Consider the following 21,632-nt stretch of genomic DNA (forward strand, 5'->3'; position numbering starts at 1 on the left):
ACAGCTTGAGACCACATCGCTAAGGGAGCCAGTGTGTACAAACCTTTCAAGAGACCACAGAGGGCACGATGGAGCGGACTTCCAACAGCGGAGCTACAACGACTCCTTTCCTCTATGGGTAGGGCCAAGTTAGACTATAGTAGGGACGGAACTGGGTCCTGCTCTCAGAAGACCAACCCTCGCCCAGGGGCGAGGGCGGACCTCGGCGGCCCCCAGCCCGCCCGCGCTGCACGGGCCGCGGTTACCAGCAGGCGGTGTAGTGAGCTCGCCTGCAGCCGCCGACGCCCGCCCGTCCCAGCGAGAGAGGAGGGGACCGGAAGGAGCCGCTGGTGCTGCGGGAAGTGGCAGGAGCGGGAGGCGGGGACCCACCTGGAAGCGCCGCGGCGCCGCTGTCGAGCTTCCTGCGGCGGCCACCCGAGCAAGTGCCGTGGCGGGGGCAGAGAGCGGCCACGGCGGCGGCGCTTCCCCAAGTAGCTCACGGCGCCCTGCCCCGCGCGGAAGGTGAGCAGTCGCTCGGGGCACGTGGTGGGGGCCAGACGTGGGGTAGGGAGAATGGAGGAGGAGGCAACCCGGGGCACCATCGGCTTTGGGACCCGGATTTAGAGCCCAGTGCTGGGAGGGGGTGGGTTGGAAGCGACGGCGAAACCCCCACGTGGGGCGGGGGTGCGCGCGCACGTGTGCGCGGGCGAAAGGGGGGCGGGGAGGGCTCTTGGGAGGACGACCAGCGCGCGCTCGCTCAGTAGCTGCCCACGTGACGGCACGCCGAGACTCTCCTTCCACGTGACAGGCTGTGAGGCTGGTTGAGGCAGAGGGTTGTTGTGTCTGTGTGGTATTAACCGTGGTCGTTGGATGTTTTAGGGTTTTCTATCGCTTCTCCTCTCTACTAGGGGGGACAGGATGAGAAATAAAAGGCGTAAAAGACTTTCTGCTATTTCCTTGTTATCCACGTTCTCAAGTCCCTTAATGAAGCACTTTCCAAGTTCCGAAATACCGATTTCACTGTACCGCCATGTTGGTTCCATGGGAAACTCGCGAGATGCTAGTGGGTTTGTATCGCGAGATCTCTCGATTCTCGCGGGACCTTGTTGGCAGAGCAGTTGTCCTGGATGGCGAATCCTTGGGTTCCGGGGGCCTGGGACCCGCAACTCTTTCTACCAGGCAAGTTGTTAGGGAGGGGCCGGGGGCGAGTGCCTCTTGGTGCCGGGAGACGTGCTAGGTCAGCTTCCTTTAGTCTTGAAGGGAATACATTGACCTCATTGAGGCGACACGGTCCTCCTCCCCACCCCCTCGGGCGCTCCGCCACCTGCAGAAGCGTCTGCACCCCTCAGCCCCGGCTCCTTTTCCCCAGCGCAGTGATAGTTCCACCCCTCGGTCTTACTCCCTCGAAGTCCAGAGCCATGCTCGCGCAGTCGTGACGATTCCATAGGATAGCGTTGCTGTTAACTTTCAAACGTTCATGTCAGTTTTCCCCCTTGTTGCCATTTTCTAAAGAATTCCAGACCTGTTAACTCTTCTGTCGCTTGTTTCTGCCGCAGTACCTTAGTCCACTGGTTATTTTCAGACGCTTAAAACTACTGCGCCTTTTATTTTTTCCTCTCTGAGCATCATTTACTCCCACTTACTTGGTCATTGATAACTTCCTCACGACTCTAACTTACTTTGTATGTACAATAACTTTTGGCAGTATTTGGAAGGAGCCCTTATATCTCTGACAATAACTGATGTCAGAATAAAATCGTTCTTTTAATTTTGTGCGTGCCTATTAACTCATAATTATCGATATGATTTTGATTACTACTGTATTATGAGGTTGCCATCTTTGATGTTCAGGGATGGTTGTTTTAGGTCACATGGTTACAAGTAATAGTGGAATGTTTTAAGTCAAAATTTTAATTAAAACCAAACTTCTCTTCATAAACTTTGGTATCAAAGTTTGAGTTCGGTTTTTCTTTAAATGAGTTTGACATAAAATTAATTTTTCTCCAACTTTCAATGTCTGAATCAAATAAATTTACAGTATACCTACTTTTCGTATTCTTGAGCCAAGTAATTTCGTATTTTGTAATTTCGTATTCATGAGTCTTTGGATTTATTTAGTATTTGTAGTGGGGAGTTAATTACATAACTAATGAGATAACTAGGTAATCCACTCAAAGTTTGTTTTTCTAAAAAACTACAAAAGTGTCATTTGCCTTTACACTTGATACAGAGAAATATATACAGTAAAACGCTCCCTGTTACACTCTTGCTAAGTTGCCTTACTTAGTCTTAAATCTCTGTAACCACTCTTAGCAGTAGCTGTGTATTATTCCATGTATTTTTTTTTTTTTTAAGGAAGAGGTGGAAGTGGAGTGGTGTTTTGAGATACACTATCACAACATTAGCAACCAGTAAAAAATTTTCTACTCCACGAAATTTTCATTTAGCGATGCATACCTATTGTCTTGACAAATATATGCATATTTGCTTTAAAAATAGATTTGTTTATTTCTTTATTTAGAGGGAGGGGCAGAGAGAGAGAAAGAGAGAAAAAATCCCAAGCAGGCTGCACCCTGGGAGCACCAAGACCAACACTGGGCTCAGTCTCTCCCAAACCATGAGATCATGACCTGAGCCGAAATCAAGAGTCAGACTCTTAATGCACTGAGCCACACAGGTGCCCAGACAAAAAAATTGTACAGATTTTTTGGTGGTTCGGTTTTATGACAGTATCTTGAGTGATAGCATTATTTTTGTCCTGGAGATTTAGTATGCTGGTAGCTTTGCACTAAAATAAAATAGAATTTAAAGAAATAAGTATGTTATCAGTTGAGCTTTATATTTTTATATTTAGTACTTGTGTTATACATTCACCCTTACATTTATGCTTATATTTTGTGATACATATTCTAAATTATAACCCAAGTTTGTGTATAGGAATTTAAAAAAGTTACCAGCTCAGTTAAATAGTTCTGACCATACAATTTACTGAGCTCAACAGTAGAGTGGTAGGTATATTATTAGTGAATACAGACAAATGTACATATACTCAGAAGTTGCAGCATTTTGTGATTGTTTTTTTGTACTTTTCCCGCAAACCTACTAGCAGTATTATTTATTAGTTACACAAAAGTATCTATTCTTCTTGGGCAGTGTGATTTTCTTTTGTAATTGTTCCAATTAGGAAAATTGGGGAATGAAAGTGAGTGTGAAAGGTGTGATGAGGGAAAGAGGAAAAGAATGTGTAGTTTGATACTGAAATGGAATTGGAGAAGTTGCACAGAAAAAAGAGGATGGTAGAAGTTTGACAGGGCTGTGGTCCAAGACTAGGCAGATTCACGATGGTTGGAGGGCAATTTGAGTTGACTAGAATTTGGAATCAGTAATTTTAGGCATTTTTTTCTCTTAAAATTTTTAGACTGTTTCAGTCCATCTCAAAAATTGGTTGTATCATTTGTCATAAAAAATCAGCAATTGAGTTTGATACTTAATTGCAACTTTGTGAATTCTTTAGTTAGGTAAAGCCCTCTTGTTAAGTAACGTTTGTTGAGTATATTTTATTATTTTTAGAAGTAAATTTTATTATTTTTAGAAGGAAATTGTCAAAATGGCAATGGTCTCAAAGTTCACTATTCTATAATGGCCTTTGCACAGGGATCTACAAAGTTGTGCTTGGTATTTGGGCCTTTGGTAGTTACCATGTGTATCTGATCCTTGCGATACTGTATATATTTCTTACACTTTTGTAATTAATAAACTTTCTGGTAGTGGATCTTGGGAATACCAGTTTTTTAGAGATTAGTATTTACCTGAAATACTGGGTAGAAATATACTGAGAAAATCTAAGGAGGAAGAGGAATGTATTTTATATGGTTAGAGTTTGCTTGAGTAAAACTTAAATAACCAAGAAATTTTATTTTCCTTTTCTCATTTATTAACTGTCACAGAAGTGATCTGAGAACTGATGAGCTGCAGTGATGAGAGGAAATTAATAACATTGATAATTCAATACTGATTTGGCCTCACTTGGATTTTTTTCTTAGGGCCTGACGCAATGCTAATTTCCATAGACCTATAACTTTGTAAACTATACAATGTGATACCTATATTACATATTAATATACCAAGAATATAAATCTTATTTCTTAACTCTTCATGAACCAGTACCCAAGAGAGATTACCAGAAATTACTTGGCCAGAAATGTCAGTGAAAATATGTTGCAGGTGCTTTTTAAAAAAATCTATCTAATTTCATAGGAAAATTCAGTTTGGATTTAACTACAAGAAGTATTTGCTGGAAGACTTTTTGGTTTTTAAAGTAGTATTTAATATAGATGTGGTATACATTGTGGTGCAAATTTCTGTAGTTAATACTTTGATAACTACTGTAATTCTACTTTAAAAACATTGAACAGTGAGTATTTTCCAGAGTCTTAAGTGTTAACTTCCAATACCATGGAAGTATAGACTTTGCTGTTTTATTTGAACTTATCCTTCTCACCTCTGTTTTTTTCTTTTTAGCTGTTCTTTCTCATTTAGGTAGATCTTTTTTGTATTGTCAGAGACCAGTGAGTTCAGTAACTTTTCTTGAGGAGACTCTCAAACTATTCATTCATTATTATTGGAAACTCCGTTATATTTATGTTATATTCAGTAATTCAGCAAACGTTTTTTGAGTGATAGTGATCTCAGCCATTTGAAACAGCATGGATTTCCTGAGCCATCAAAATAACTGTAAGCAAATACCATAAGCCTGTGATCTTTATTCAGAAATTCCTAAGTGGAGTAAATAAGTTTTGCAGTCCCAACAGGATTGATTATCTGATTTTTTAGCCCACAGATCATAATCCACAGGATTGGCCATTGGAATTAGGCACAATGATTGCTGAAATGTAATTATGTTTCAAGGGAAAGGGGAGAAAAACTATTAAAAAATAGATGGAACTATTTTAGAAGAATAGAAGAATAGTGTTTTAAGGCCATTACATAGGGACATCATGCAGTCCTATAATCATTAACTTCAGAGGGAATCACAATGTTGCCAAGCAGTGTAGTACATGGTGTGTCACAGGATGACCTTAGTCATAAATAAACTTTTATTCTATGTACTGTGTTTAAGGAAGTAAGAAACTGGTGTCTTTTTAGAAGATTATTATAAGGGTAAGCATTTTCAAAGCTTTGTTAATTAATGCATTTCAGTTTTCTGGAGAATTGACCTATAGAACTCAACTGATGATACCAAATAAAAATGATGCTGTTGTGTATGACATTTCCTGTGTTTTATTTTATTGCATTTCTCTATTTATTAATTTCCTTATTTATTATTTCAAGGGATTACCTCCCAAATAAGGCTCTATTACATTTAATATTTGACATCAGTGATAACCAGTTGTCTAAAGACTAGCATCTTTATTAATGAAGGAATATTCAAAGCAAATAATTAGAAACAGTAAATGACCAGTTTGTATAATTAAGTTCTGTAGTAAAAAAAAATTTTTTTTAATGTTTATTTATTTTTGAGAGAGAGAGAGAGACAGAGTATGAGCAGGGGAGGGGCAGAGAGACACACACACACAGAATCAAAGTAGGCTCCAGGCTGTCAGCACAGAGCCTGATGCAGGGCTCGAACTCACAAACTGTGAGATCATGACCTGAGCTGAAGTTGGATGCCTAACTGACTGAGCCATCCAGGCATCCCTATAGTTTTATTTTTTATTTTTATTAAAAAAATTTTTTTCAATGTTTATTTATTTTTGAGACAGAGACAGCATGAACGGGGGAGGGCAGAGAGAGAGGGAGACACAGAATCCAAAGCAGGTGCCAGGCTCTGAGCTGTCAGCACAGAGCCTGACGCAGGGCTTGAACCCATGGACTGTGAGATCACAACTTGAGCTGAAGTCAGAAGCTCAACCGACTGAGCCACCCAGGTGCCCCTATAGTTTTTTTTTTTTTTTTTTAATGTTTGTTTAATTATTTTGAGAGAGAGAGAGAGAGAGGGGGGTAGGGGCAAAGAGAGAAGGAGAGAGAATCACAAGCAGGCTCCATGCTGTTGGTGCAGAGCCTGATGCAGGGCTCAGTCTCACAAACTGTGAGATGATGTGAGATCATGACCTGAGCCAAAATCAAGAGTTGGATGCTTAACCAACTGAGCCACCCAGGTGCCCCTTTAGTTTTGAACCGTGAAGTTGAGTCTCCATCCTTAGCCCTGATCAGTTTCCTGAGGAGAGAACTGTTTCATTTTGTAGTGGATTTTCTTTGTTGCTTTGCTTCCCTGTTTTCAGTTTCTTTTAATATGTTAACTTAAACTGTGTGTTCTGTTTATTGGTAGAGTAATGGTAGATAGTATTTGATTTAGGTAGAAAGTGTGTTATGTGGTGTGTTTTAATGACTTTAATGACTGGCTTGAGGATTTTAAATGTGAGGAATTAATATCACCATATTAAAATTTTGATATATTTCTTACATTATTTTAAAAACACATCTTTTATATACTTGTGGATAAAACATTTAATTCCATTATTTGCTTTCTAACCTAATGTTGGGTAACATTTTTCCATTCTCACAATGAGTCTTCATAACCATAATTATAAATAGTTGTATGATGTCCCATGTGTTGATGTATCATTCCCCTATCCTAAATTTTTGCATATATAAATAACAGTGTGAATAACATTTATACATAAGATATTTTCTTGTGTATAGTATTATCTTCTAGTATATTGCCAACACCAGAAGTGATTTTTAAGTGTATTTTTAAAGGCTTATAAAACCTATTCGTCACACTATCAAAAGGATCAAATTATGTTCATGTTGAAGTGGCTGTTACTCTATACTTCTACATTAAGTATTATTTATAAAAACTTAATAGAGTATAAGTTATACCACTTTTTTCTTAGATTACTAAGGTGAAACATTGTGCTTAACAGATGTATTTCATTTATGAATTAAGATAAACAGAATTTCAAAATTAATGTAAGTAACCAAATCTTTTGACCTAAGTTTGTTGTTCACTTTTGAACTTCTGAAATTGCTTCTCTGGAAATGTAATAAATAAACAATACTGATTTAATACTGTCTCTTTTAGTTTTTCTAAGTTAGATTAAATAAATTGAACTTTCTACCTCATCTGATACTGGTGTGAAGTGAGAATATAAATGTTTTTCTCCAAATTGGTAATTGTCTCAACTCTATTAAATAATTTTTATTTTCTCATTGTTTTGTGTTTCATTTTTATATTTTAAATGTTTTTTATTTTATTTATTTTTACCCCAAACTTAAAAAAATATTAGTATTGATTTTTAGATGATTCTTATGACACATCTTTCTTTTGATCTGGTGTCTTTTTATTGTGATACTTGTTTTTGTATTGATTTTTAAGAGCACTCTACAAATTGAGGATAATAAAGCTTATTCTGTACAAAAACAGTGTTTTATAACTCTTTTTCTTGTCAGCCAAAATTTGAAATTCTTTTCCCATACCACAGAATTTAGTAGGATTAAATGAAGCAATTTCTCCTTTCTTGAATGGACAAAATATGAAACTACTTAAGAGTACTGTATTAGAGGCTAAACAGAGAAAAACTACTTCGGTAAATTTTTGTGGAATTAGAGATAAACTGCTAAGGTCAACAATTTAGGATGTGTGCTTAAGGTGTTTTCCTTTATTAAATAGCAATGTGTAGTTTGACATCATTATTAGCCTCCAACCTATTTAATGAAAAAGTGCTAATTGGCAGTTCTAGAAATTAAGTTACAGAATTACAATACCTTTTTTCTTCAGTTGTTAAGAACAGCAGTATGGCACATTTACTGACATTTAGTAAGTAATGAATACTCTAAGAAATTCCGGGTGAGCATTAGTGAGGGCATAATTCATGCCAAGGAGAATATTTTTAATATTGAAAGTTCTTATTGTTTATGAAGGTATGGTTTTTTTCTTTACAAAATAATTATCCAAGATCTTAAAATAATTTTTTAAAGAAGGGAGATATTTTTACCTATTTACACTTTAAAACTGTGGAGGCTCCAAAGTTACTATTTTATTAAGTAATGACTAACATGTTCTGTTGTTTACAGATTGGTGTGATTACATTAATGCTAGGAAGAAATACCAGATTAACTTTCTAAGTGTGGAATCATAATAAATATTTGAAAAAATGTGTGTCCTGTGCTTGGGGATCCCATAAAGAGAACTGCAGGTGAATGATGGGATGAAATTTCTTTCTACCTTGGATCTACCTTGGGATGCGATTTAAAGGGATTGAAACATAATTTATACCTTTTATTACTATCAGAAGGAATTCTGCTTACTTCATAAGGGATACGTTGATTTTACAGAATGGCACTGAACTAATCCAGGAAATAGTAGCTGCTAATTGTAATCTGGCACTCATTTATATTTTCTTACTAGTTTTTTAATTTTTTTAAATTGGTCAGAAGCTTAAGGAAAACCTATCCTGCAGTTCATATACACTCCCATTAGAAAGCAGATTTATTGTGTTTCATAAATAAGGTGGAATACTGCTTTTTTCTAGGTTGATGGTATTATACAGGGAGGTGCCAGGATTTTTTTCTTCTGAGAAAGATGTGTGTATTTGTGAGATTTATTTAACCGATAGCCCTTAAGGAACTTTTTGATACTTCTCTGTCTTTACTCACTCCAAATTTGTAATTCTTGAAGTTTATTTATTTAAATCTCTACACCCAACCTGGGGTTGGAACTCACAACCTTGAGATCATGAGTCACATGCTCTTCTGACTCGGGCAGCCAGGTGTTCCTGTAATTCTTAATCTCAACTGGTTTTACTAAAAAGAAATTTTAATGTTTGTGTTTGCAGTAATGTTTCATTTTCTGAGAGAGAAATGTCCTTTATTTGCTCCCTGCTTTTAAATAAATGTAAATATGATTGTAGTATAATATACACAAAGTTCTCATAAGTGTATATAGTTCAGTGACTTTTTTTTTTTTAATTTTTTTTTCAACATTTATTTTTATTTTTGGGACAGAGAGAGACAGAGCATGAACAGGGGAGGGGCAGAGAGAGAGGGAGACACAGAATCGGAAACAAGCTCCAGGCTCTGAGCCATCAGCCCAGAGCCTGACGCGGGGCTCGAACTCACGGACCGCGAGATCGTGACCTGGCTGAAGTCGGCCGCTTAACCGACTGCGCCACCCAGGCGCCCCTTCAGTGACTTTTTAAAAAATTTTTTTATTATGTTTATTTATTTTGAGAGAGTGCGAGTGGAGGAGGGACAGAGAGAGAGCGAGCGAGGGAGACCCAGAATCTGAAGCAAGGCTCCAGGCTCTGAGCTGTCAGCACAGAGCCGGATGTGGGGCTTGAACCCATGAGTGTAAGATCATGACCTGAGTCGAAGTTGGACGCTCAACTGACTGAGTCACCCAGGCGCCCCGGTTCAGTGAATTTTCAAAATGTAATCCTACCTGTGTATTCAGTACTAAGAAGCAGCACGTTATCAGAATCTCAGAAACTGTCTTGTGTTGTATTCTGGTGATTAACACTACCCCATCCCATGGGAAACCACTCTTTGGATGTCTGGTACTATGGAATATTTTTGTCTGTTTTAGAACTTTAATTTTATCAGCATCATTACATTTTATCTTGCTTTAGAAATCCTAGAACTCAGTGTAATTTATACGTGGAGATTTCAGCTCTTTGACTTAGACATTTTCCTCATCGCATTCATGATTTTAAGAACTCTTAGGGGTGCCTGGGTGGTTCAGTCGGTTGAGCATCGGACTTCGGCTCAGGTCATGATCTCACAGCTTGAGAGTTTGAGCCCCCTGTCGGGCTCTGAGCTGTCAACACAGCTTTGGATTCTGTGTCTCCCTCTTTCTCTGTTCCTCCCCCTCTTGCTCGCTCTCTCGCTCTCTTGCTCTCTCAAAAATAAAGATTAAAAAAAAAACCTCTTAGAAGGGGACATCAAAGAAAATCCTTGCTTTCTTGCTTTAAGTTAGTAGACCCTTTCAGTGTTTTAGTGTAACTTGGGCAAAGAGGATACTTTTAATTTTTGTCACTGATTGGCCTGCAGTAGTACTTCAGCACCCCCCCCCCCCCCCCGCTTAATAATTTTGTTTTGAACATTTTGGTATAGCATTCCTGACTAGCTAATGGCTTTTTGGACTTTTATCCTATGAGTTGGCAGCTTTCTTTTCATTCTTTGAATTCCTTTCAAGCAGTGATTCCTATTCTAGTTTTTATGACAGACACCCTGTGGTATCCTCTGTTATTTTAAAGAATATTGTGAGGGTCCCTTTCCCCAAGAAAAACGTCCCAATTTGTTTAAGCCATTTTAATTTTAAGATACTTATTTATATTTATGAACAGTGTAATGTTGTGGTGTGCATATTATAAAATCAAGTTATAGGCTATTAAAAAATGGAGAGCTAAAAGCCTTTTACCTAGTTTATATCCCCTTTCAGGCAGGCTTCAAGTGTAAGTGCAACTTTTTTTTTCTGTGTATTTTTAATTTTTTAAATTTATATCTAAATTAGCATATAGTGCAACAATGATTTCAGGAGTAGATTCCTTAATTCCCCTTACCCATTTAGCCCAGCCCCCCTCCCACAACCCCTCCAGTAATCCTCTGTTTGTTTTCCATATTTAAGAGTCTCTTATGTTTTGTCCCCCTCCTTGTTTTTGCATTATTTTGGCTACCCTTCCCTTATGTTCATCTGTTTTGTATCTTAACTTACACACGAGTGAAGTCATGTGATACTTGTCTTTATCTGACTAATTTTGCTTAGCATAATACCCTCTAGTTACATCCACATAGTTGCAGATGGCAAGATTTCATTCTTTTTGATTGCTGAGTAATACTCCATTGTGTGTGCATATATATATATGCACACACACACATATACATCTTTATCCATTCATCCCTTGGACATTTGGGCTCTTTCCATACTTTGGCTATTGTTGATAGAGCTGCTATAAACATTGGGGTGTGTGTGTCCCTTCGAAACACGACACCTGTATCCCTTGGATAAATACCTAGTAGTGCAATTGCTGGGTCATAGGGTAGTTCTATCTTTAATTTTTTGAAGAAACTCCACACTTTTCCAGAGTAGCTACACCAACTTGCATTCCCACCAACAATGCAAAAGAGATCCTCTTTCTCCGCATCCTTGCCAACATCTGTTGTTGTCTGAATTGTTAATGTTAGCCATTCTGACTGGTGTGAGGTTGTGTCTTATTGTGGTTTTGAGTTGCATTTCCCTGATGATGAGTGATGTTGAGCATTTTTTCATGTGTCGGTTACCCATCTGGATGTCTTTGCAGAAGTGTCTATCATGTCTTTTGCCCATTTCTTCACTGGACTGTTTGTGTTTTGGGCGTTGAGTTTGAGAAGTTCTTTCTAGATTTGGATACTACCCCTTTATTTGATATGTCATTTGCAAATATGTTCTCCCATTCCGTCAGTTGCCTTTTAGTTTTGCTGATTGTTTCCTTTGCTGTGTAGAAGCTTTTTATTTTGATGAGGTCCCAAGAATTCATTTTTGTTTTTTGTTTTTTTCCCTTGCCTCCGGAGACATGTTGAGTAAGAAGTTGCTGCGGCCAAGATCAAAGAGGTTTTTGCCTACTTTCTCGAGGATTTTGATGGCTTCCTGTCTTACATTTAGGTCTTTGATCCATTTTGAGTTTATTTTTGTGTATGGTGTAAGAAAGTGGTCCAGGTTCATTCTTCTGCATGTCGCTGTCCAGTTTTCCCAGCACCACTTGCTGAAGAGACTGTCTTTATTCCACTGGATATTCTTTCCTGCTTTGTCAAAGATTAGTTGGCCATATGTTTGTGGGTCCATTCCTGGGTTCTCTATTCTGTTCCATTGATCTGAGTGTTTTTGTGCAAAGTGCAACTTTCTTATCACATAGTCTCCCTTTTCATTTTCTTTCCTACCCCTTCCATTTCACTTTTTTAACTTGAAAAAGGCATAATGAAAAAAAAAAAAAGGCATAATGAAACATACATTATTGTGTTTCTCCACATAATTTTTCTTTCATCTATGTCCCACAGTTAGCCTGGAAGATACACTTAATTTTCTTTATAAACTAATTTTGTTCATGGTCAGTCAGTAATAACTAAGGACAAGAATATTATAAATGAGCTGTAACTGTTGAAATTAGGTGTTTTGTTCAAGAATAATGTAAGAATAGCATGCACCAACATTTTGGACTCTAGTGATCTTTCCTTTACTGAGCTTTTGTAGAAATTAAATGTTATACAAAGTTTTAGACTAATTTCTAAAGTTTTCTTTTTGCCTCGAGATTTTAAATGTCTGACTTTAATTTTTTTTTTAATTTTTTAACGTTTATTTATTTTTGAGACAGAGAAAGACAGAGCATGAACGGGGGAGGGTCAGAGAGAGAGGGAGACACAGAATCTGAAACAGGCTCCAGGCTCTGAGCGGTCAGCACAGAGCCCGACGCGGGGCTCGAACCCACGGACTGCGAGATCATGACCTGAGCCGAAGTTGGACGCTTAACCGACTGAGCCACCCAGGCGCCCCTTAAATGTCTGACTTTAGAGGAACATCCTGATATAGGAGAACATCTCTTGAAGAATGAAGGAGAGAGTAATGGACTTCTTTTAACTGTTACAGAGTTACCGCTAAATTTGAATCAATGCTTTTTTTTTTTTTAACATTTATTTATTTTGAGAGAGAGAGAGAGAACGAGAGAGAGAATGAATGAATCCCAAGCAGGCTCCACACCTGTAATACAGAACCCGATGCATGGGCTCATATCCACGAACTGTGAGATCATGACCTGAGCTGAAGTCCAACATTTGACTGAGCCACCCAGGTGCCCCGAATAAATGTTGTTCTTACTTGGTGAATGAGTCAGGACATTTTCAGTTTGACTTAAGCCACATAGGTAGATGCTTTTCTTCCTGTAGTTAGCAAAATTTCACCAAGGAAATTCTGAGTTATTTGTAATGATAAGGCAGTGGTTCTGAGACTTTAACATGGATCATAATCACTGGTAAGGTTTGTTTGTTTGTTTGTTTGTTTGTTTGTTTGTTTTAAATAATGGATGGCTGGGCTTTACCCCTAAAGAGTCCGATTTAGCAGGAGACCATACTTTGGAGACTAATAAATACTAGGGTATAGTCAGGGCACCCACCTATAAATAATAAACCCATGCCCCACAAGTGTTTCTGATGTACGTTGTAGCTGAGAACTTTCAAGCAGTTGTTCTCAAAATGGGAATGGCACGATAGCATCATATGGAAACTTGTTACAAATGCATTTTCTCCCGGACTCTGGGTTGGAACCCAGAAATCTGTTTTAAACCAGCCCTTCAAATGATTCTGATGTGTCCTAAATGTGAAGAAACCTTCTTGTAACTCAAAAGTATCCTTCCTGGGCACTTGAACTTGTTAGAAATGCAAATTTCAGGCCCTACCCAAATCTCCTGTATAACAATCTCATTTTAAGGAGAGTCCCAGGCATTTAAAATGTATATTGAAGATTGTATAGGGTTCCTCTAGATGATTATTATAAAAGTAGGGGTGTTTGGCTGGCTTGGTTAGTGAAGCATGCGACTCTTGATCTTGAGGTTGTAGGTTTGAGCCTCATGTTGAGAGTAGAGTTTACTTAGAGTTTAAAAAAACAAAAACAAAAACACTTCCAGAAGAAATACATATTGGGGCATCTGGCTGGCTCTGTAGGTAGATCTTCAGGTTGTGACCTCAAGGCCAACTTTGGACGTAGAGATTACTTTAAACAAGGAAGAAAAAAACCCAAAAAACAAAAAGTAATACAAATTAAGTTACTGAACATTTGCTATGTGCTAGATGCATGTAAATACTCTATTCACTATTATTAGTCTTCTCAACAATGTAGTAAGGATGGTTACTGTTCTTAATGGGATATGAACCTAAACATTCAAACTCTGCTTTTGGAGTGAGGTGTTATAGGACCATTTATGTTGGTTTATATTTGTCCTTCCTTGTTTTTTCAGTACCATAGTGTATGTTGTATTCAAATTTTTTTGTATTCTATTTTACAATGACCTGAATTTTCTTTAAGGTCTTATGTCCCAGGACTGTTTTTGCTAAAATACTGTGTTTTAGATTAAAACAAAAACAAACCTGGAAGTAGATAAGATTTGAATACTTTTGTCTTTAAAAATACATTCTCTTAAGTTTATTCATCAAGGTTACAACTTACCGAATTGTTCTCTTACACATTTTGTCCTTACATGTAATTTTAATGAGGCAGCCCTTACTGGTTAGGGTTTCAGATGAAATTTTGCACAGTGGGTAGTGTCCTATATTCAAGGACTGTATTTGTTTATTAAAGACCACCACAATGTAGTTCAGTACCTCGAGTCCCCATTGTGCTAAAATTGAACTTTTGGGTTCAATTTCAAGTAGGACATGAAGATTTGCAGAGTAGGAGACCTAAATACTGGTCTTAATTTCAAGGTAGTATAAGAGAGGAACATTCTGGTCACTTTATTAATTACAGGATTTTTTTTTTTGAGGGAGGATTTCTGTGTCATATTCTTCTAAGTGTACAATTCAGTGATTTTTAGTAAATTTACAGTGGTTTGCTACCAACTCCATAGTCCTGTTTTAGAACGTTTTCATAAGTCAAAAGGTTTCTTTTGCCTAGTTTATTAAGTCATTCTAACCTTCAGCCTATAATAGATTAAAAAAAAATCAGCTGGTATATTTTAGAAGTCCTTGAGTACAGTGCCAAACTACAGAGTAGTAGTAAAAACCTATTTATAAATCTTAATACATAACCCTGTTTTTACTTTTAAGAAACTGAAAAAAATACTATATTAAATCAATTATTCTAGTTGAAAAGATTAAATATCCCTTCACACATCCTTCCCTGGTAAAATGGTTTGTGTACTTGTTTTCTTTTCCTGTAATAGTTGTATATTTGCATGGCTTGCTTCCTTCTCAGGTTCAAATGTCACCTGGTGTAGAGAGGTTTTTTTTTTGAAGAGAGAGTTTCCAGGTGGTATCATTTACATAGACTTCTGTGTGAATGGTGCTCACTGATGTTACCTTCATTATGCCATCAAAAATAGCCCCCCTCGACACGTTTCCTTGGTTTTATTTTTCTTCATAGTAATTATCATCACTGATATCTATTCTCTTCTTCTCATTAAATTATAAGATTCATGAAGATTGAAATTATGTTTTATTCAGTGATTTAGTCTCAGTCTGGAATGATGCCTTGTTCATGGTGGATGCTTAGTGACTGCTAAATGAATGAATTGAAAATATGAAATACTTGCAACAATGTTGGACACTAGGAAAATGCTCTTTGTAAAAAAGAAAATGCTCGTTGAATTCTTAGCTATTAGTACTACAGCTGCTTAATTCTTTATACATTTAATGTACTGGATTTTATTTTCTTTTTTAGCAATTTATATGCCTTATGGAGTAGTATAAAATTTCAATAAGCAGGACTTGTTTTGAATACTTAAAACTCTTTTAAAGTTAAATAAAATTTGTAAATATAGTGAGTCACAAGTTCTTTTAAACATTCCGGTATTGCTTATTAACCAAACACACTTAAGTCTGTCAGATTCTATAAGGTTCAAATTCTCCTAAACATGACAAGAATGTAAAAAGATATATAGAATAGTTTTAAAACCTAACATAGACTTACTAATATTGTGGGTTTGACATACTTAATTTCAGTATTTAGTTCTAGTTCGTGTTGAAGGTTGGTAGTCACTTAAGGAAACACTTCTGTTGTCTTGAGCAGGTTGAATTTTCTGTGACACCTTTATGACCACAGGTCAGTTACCATCTCCTCATCTGACTCTCAGACTAATCAGTTACCATCTGATTATCAGCCTAGCATTGGCCTTGGAAGCTGCCTTTTGTCCAGGTGGTTTTTCTTAAACCACGGAGAGGCACATTGAAATCTCATCCCTATGATAACTGGAACTCCGCCCTTTTGGTTTCTTCTGAATTCAAGTTTAAGGCCTTTTGTAAATATTTTGTAACTGCTTTTTAACTCCATTGCCTGAACAAGGTCTATAAACCCCACCCAAGTTGCTTCACCACTTGATTGGATTCCAAGAATCCTTTTCTACCTATCTGGCTAATGCTGCACAGGTTTTAGATCGTCTAAGTGACACAAAGGATCTAAGAAGTGTTGATAGCTTTTGTTAATTTGAGATGATTCCAGGTGTGCCTGGCTGGCTCAGGTAGAGCAGGAGACCGTAGATCTCAGGGTTGTGAGTTCAAGCCCCACGTTGGGTGTGGAGCCTACTTAAGTTAATTTCTGGTGACTCAAAGTATGTTACAGGGCTAGAAACAGACATAAAATCTTCTTTTTAAAAAAGAAAATAGTAGTTTTTGAAATCATTTTCCATCGTTGGAGGTAATGTAGAAAGGTACAGGCTAGCTTATCAGCATTAAGAACATTACATTAAGAGGCATAAAATAACCTTTTTTTAAAAAGTTTATTTCAGAGACAGAGGGACAGAGAGAGAGAGAGAGAGAGAGAGAGAGAGAGAGAGAGAGAAAACGAGCAGGGGAGGGGTAGAGAGAAACAGAGAATGCTAAGCAGGCTCCCTACTCTCAGCACAGAGCCCAACAGAGGCTCAGTCTTATGAACTGGGAGATCATGACCTGAGCTGAAATCAAGAATCTGTTGCTTAACTGACTGAGCCATCCAGGTGCCTCTAAAATAACCATTCTTAAAAAGTGTTAAAGGGCACCTGGCTCAGTTAAGCGGCTGACTCTTGGTCTTCCTGGTCTCAGCTCAGGTCGTCATCTTGCGGTTCATGAGTTCAAGCCCCCTATCGGGCTTTATGCTGCAGTGTGGAGCCCGCTTGGGAATCCCTCTCTCCCTCTCTCTCTCTGTTCCTCCCCTGCTGTGTGTGGACACTCTCTTGCAAAATAAACTTTAAAAAAAGTGTTAAAAAGTGGGGGCGCCAGGTTGGCTCAGTTGGTTGAGCGTGTGACTCTTGATCTTGGGGCTGTGTTGGAGCCCCATATTGGGTGTGGAGATTACTTAAAAAAAAAAACTTTAAAAAAGTGTTCAAAAGGGATCAGTGTCAAACTTAGAGATATATCTAAAAAGGCTATTTTTTTCCTTGTCCTTTTTAATATTTTTATTAATGCTTTGGAAAAATACGCAGTTGTGTTTGTAAAATTTCAGAACAACTCACTGGCAAGGGTAGGTATAACGTGGAATTCAAATAGAAAAATTCTATGAGCAGAATTCTGTTCAATTCACCAATATTAAGGCACTGTACTAAGAGAATAAAAAAAGAATTGCACTGCTTGTATAAGGAGCCTATAATCAAGTAGGGAATATAGACACACCCAACTATACATTATAAAATCTGTGCTAGAAGAATTAAGCCTTATGGGAGCAAAAGAGGGAGAAGTTAATTCTGATGGATCATTGAATTGGGCTTTGAGGAAGAAGGGTTTTCCATTGAAGATGGAGAAAATCATTGTGTCTTTTATTTATTTTTTATTTGGAGGACTGAAAAAATCAGAATCAGCTGGATTTATTAAGACAGGGATAATATTGTGAGCAGATAAAGAATAGATTGTAATCTCAGACTAATCAGTTGTTCAGCTGAATCCTTCAGTTGTTCAAGAAGGATGACAGTGGCCTGAACTGGAGCAATAACAATAGGACAGAAAGAGAAGTAGACTGTTCTTTTTAAGACATTTTAGAAGAAGAATAAGTAGTTCGTTGATTGTATATTGGTGGGAAAAGGGAGAGCTAAGATGTCTTAAAATTTTTTACCTTGGGTGATTAGATATTTTTCATTGAGATTGTTGACATAGGGAGGAGCTAATATTTTGGGGGCTGGAAGAAAATGACTACAGATTTGTTGAATAAAAGTAGAGTCTAGAGATTGAGACCTCAGATTATGGCATACTGAAGGTTGTGATGGAGTTTGGGGCGAGAGATATAAAACTTCATAGTTAAAATAATCTGAATTATAATAATGGTTTTACCTGGGGAGAGAGGATAAGAAATGGACATGCACATTTTGGGGGGTGCAGAGAGCAGTCACAATGCCTGAGAAAATGATAGGGAGGAGACTTGGAAAATTGATTTCAGAGGTTAGAGGAAAACTAGAAAGAAACGGGGATCAAACAGAGATGGAAGTTTCCAAGTGAAGAGGGAACTGATGACTGGGTTAAAAGATTCTGAGGGATTTAAATGGTGTAGGGACTGAGAAGAAAAACCTTTGCTTTTGGGGGAAGAACTAGTTGGATTTGATAGGGACTTTTAGGAGTTTGATTTTGTGTAATCTCAGGGATCCAATAGTTTGTTGCTTTGAAAAGGAAAAAACAAAGGAAATACCAGGCCGCATTGGTCTCTGTTGGTATATCTCTACTATGAATTTAGTTTTCTGGCTTTTTGTTTATACTACTGTTAGTTTCAAGTGTAATTAACTTTAAAAAAAATTTAACATTTGTTTGTTATTAACAGACAGAGACAGAGCATGAGCATGGGAGGGGCAGTGAGAGGGGGAGATGCAGAATCCGAAGCAGGCTCCAGACTCTGAGCTGTCAGCGCAGAGCCCAACGTGGGGCTCGAACTCATTGACCAGAGCCAAAGTCAGATGCTTAACCCACTGAGCCACCCAGGTGCCCCAAGTGTAATTAACTTTTAAAAACTTTTCATTTAAGCATAACACATACACACGTACAAATGTAAAACATAATCATAACTAAGCGCATAGCCTAGTGAGTTTTCAGAATGTTGAACATTCCCCAAGTAACCCGCAACTAAAGCAAGAAAGAGAACATTAGCAGTACCTTCTAGTCACTTTCTACTTTCCCATCCCAGGGGTAGACTTTATTCTGACTTTTGACAGTATACTTTTCATTGATTTTGAACTTTATGTAAATAACATCAAGTATTAGTTTTTGAAAGATTTTAAACCGAAATATTTTTATTATTTTTGTTGTAAAATTATAGAATCATAAAATTTTTGTCCTTTTGCTTACAGGGAAAAGATCATCTTTTGTTTATGTGATTAATATGTGAATGTGTACTGAGTTTTTCATTGCTTGGTAGAAATTTCCAGAGGCACCTGGGTGGCTCAGTTGGTTGAGGATCCGACTTTGGCTCAGGTCATGATCTCACGGTTCCTGAGTTCGAGCCCCACATTGGGCTCGCTGCTATCAGCACAGAGCCTCTTTTGGATCCTCTGTCCCCCCGTCTCTCTCTGCGCCTTCCCTGCTCATGCTTGCTCGCTCTCAAAAATAAACATTAGAAAAAGGTTTCCGTAGCTCTGTATGATGAAATTGATGCTGAAATTACATTAGTTTATTTCTTCTGGATAAAGGTAAAACTTTTTTTAGTGAAAAATTAAAAAATCATCAAAAGTGGCTTAGATATAAAGCAGGATTTAATTTAGAATATCCAATTTAGGTATCTTCTATAAGATTTTGTTGCTTTTATCTTCCGATGAACATACTGATTAGGAAAAGAGATCTTGTAGAAAGAAAATAGATAAAAAGATAAAGGACTTTAGTGGTAAGTTTGATATTAAAACCAGAAAATAGACTCTGATAAGGCAGGAGAACATAAAACTCTTCTCATAGGGGATTTGATGACACCTGACATCTTTTTATGTCCTGTGTTCCTTGGTAAATGTTTTACATTGTGAGTTTTCTTACTGTGGAAAGTTTGGCCATGCACTTAAAACAGTGGAATGAAATGGCATTTTTGGCAATGGTTCCTGAGGGATATGTTTAGTCTGAAGTTTTGATAATCAGGTTTTGGAATTTGGCATCTGTGTATTTCTCTGATAAAGGTTGTTGGTACCTCAAATGTCAAATTACTCTGGTTTTTTGGATATAAAAATTTTCCTTAGGTAAACTGAAATATCTCAGAGTCAGCATTTATAACCATTCTATAGCCTTGAACAGGATGTCTAAATGCCTTGTTAGAATTTCTAGCAAATGTTTCTTTTAACCTGTATTGATTTGGCTATATTTATGACATGCCGTCTTCAGGTTTGATTTTTTTTTTTTCTTTTTAAAGATGTATAGAAATTAAAAAAATCTGAGACCCTTCTCATCCTTACACCTTCAGTCATACTTCTTTGGAAAGGAATTTTTTCTTGTTCAAAATAGAAATACCACATTAAACTTAAAAAAAAAGTTTAAGTAGTTGATTAGGTTTATTAGATAGAATTAAATGAAATAGCCTAAATCTAAAATTGTCTTGGGGCACCTGGGTGGCTCTGTTAGTTAAATGTCCAACTCTTGACTTCAACTCAGGTCATGATCTCACGGTTTGTGGGTTCAAGCCCCACATTGGGCTCTGAGCTGACAGTGTGGAGTCTGGTTAAGATTGTCTCCCCCTTCTCTCTGCCCCTACCCTGCTCATGTTGTCTTTCAAAATAAATAAATAAACTTAAAAATTTTTAATCTAAAATTGTCTTTCATTAGTAACATTAAAACATTTAAAGCCACAGAGTGATAACAAATCAGTAAAGCATATTGTAAGCCTTCTTTTCTATGTAAACTATGTTCATAAGCATATTTTAATGCATTTTTGGTAAAGTCGCTTTAAAATTTAGAAGTTTTGAGGTGCCTCGGTGGCTCAGTTGGTTGGGCATCTGACTTAATTTCAGCTCGTGTCATGATCTCATGGTCTGTGGGGTCAGACCCAGAGTTGGGCTCCATAGTAGCAGCATGGAGCCTACTTAGTGTTCATTCTCTCCCTCTCTCCCTCTCTCCCTCTCTCTCTATGCCCTTCCCCTCCTTGCACTCTCTCTTTTTGTCTCTCTCTCTCTGAAAATAAATAACTAAACACTTAAGAATACAGAAATCTTTATAAAAAATAAATTTAGAAGTTTTGTTAAATACAGCTTTATCTTAAAAGCAACCTGATTGTCTCCCATCAAGGGCCTTAAAAAGTTTGTATCCTGTGACCTAATAAGGTTGTTGTGAAGAAGTAATTAGAGATGCAGACATACAATCTACAAGGATGTTCATCAGAGCTATTTATGAGTAGTAAAATATCAGAAATAGCCTAATGTCCTAAGAGAATGGATATAGTTAAATTAGGGATTACTTAGGTTTTTGTGTAGGTATTAACAGTTTTAAGACTTTAACCATGTGGCATGTTAAGTGGAGTGGGGAAGGGGAAGAAAGCAGGATACAAAGTAATGTGGGGTGCCTGGGTGGCTCAGTCGGTTAAGTGCCTCAGGTCATGATCTTGAGGTTCTTGAGTTCAAGCCCTGTGTCAGGCTCTGTGCTGACAGCTTGGAGCCTGGAGCCTGTTTTGGATTCTGTGTCTCCTTCTCTTTCTCCCCTGCTTGTACTTGTGCATCTCTCTCTCTCTCAAAAACAAACAAACAAAAAAACTCTTAAAAAAAGTAAATGTGTGTGTGTGTGTGTGAATTTTGATTTAAAAAATGCACATAGAAATAAGAACGGAAGGGGCTCCTGGGTGGCTCATTCAGTTGAGTGTCTTACTCTTGATTTTGACTCGGGTCGTGATCTCACAGTTTGTGAGTTAGAGCCCCACATCGGGCCCCGCTTGCGATCCTCCCTCTCCCTCCCCCTCCCCCTCCCCCCCTCCCCCTCCCCCTCCCCCTCCCCCTCTCTCTCCCCCTCTCTCCCTCTCTCTCCCCCTCCCTCCCCACCTCTCTCTCTCTAACAATAAA

The 21,632-nt window shown here is 37.8% G+C and overlaps 1 protein-coding gene across 7 annotated transcripts in view; it reads left to right on the forward strand.

Moving 5' to 3' along the window:
• Positions 1 to 368: 368 nt before the first annotated feature.
• Positions 369 to 21,632, forward strand: part of ZZZ3 (zinc finger ZZ-type containing 3) — a 107,612-nt gene continuing 86,348 nt past the window's right edge. For 2 of the 7 annotated variants that reach the window (XM_047871632.1, XM_047871634.1), the window contains exon 1: positions 8,067 to 8,177. The gene's annotated coding sequence lies outside the window, so the exon portion shown is untranslated. Of the gene's footprint in view, positions 502 to 8,064; positions 8,178 to 21,632 lie in introns of those variants that run through there. The other 5 variants (XM_047871630.1, XM_047871633.1, XM_047871631.1 and 2 more) reach the window with 4 other exon arrangements.

The sequence above is a fragment of the Prionailurus viverrinus genome, chromosome C1 (assembly GCF_022837055.1).
Source record: "Prionailurus viverrinus isolate Anna chromosome C1, UM_Priviv_1.0, whole genome shotgun sequence".
Taxonomy (NCBI): domain Eukaryota; kingdom Metazoa; phylum Chordata; class Mammalia; order Carnivora; family Felidae; genus Prionailurus; species Prionailurus viverrinus.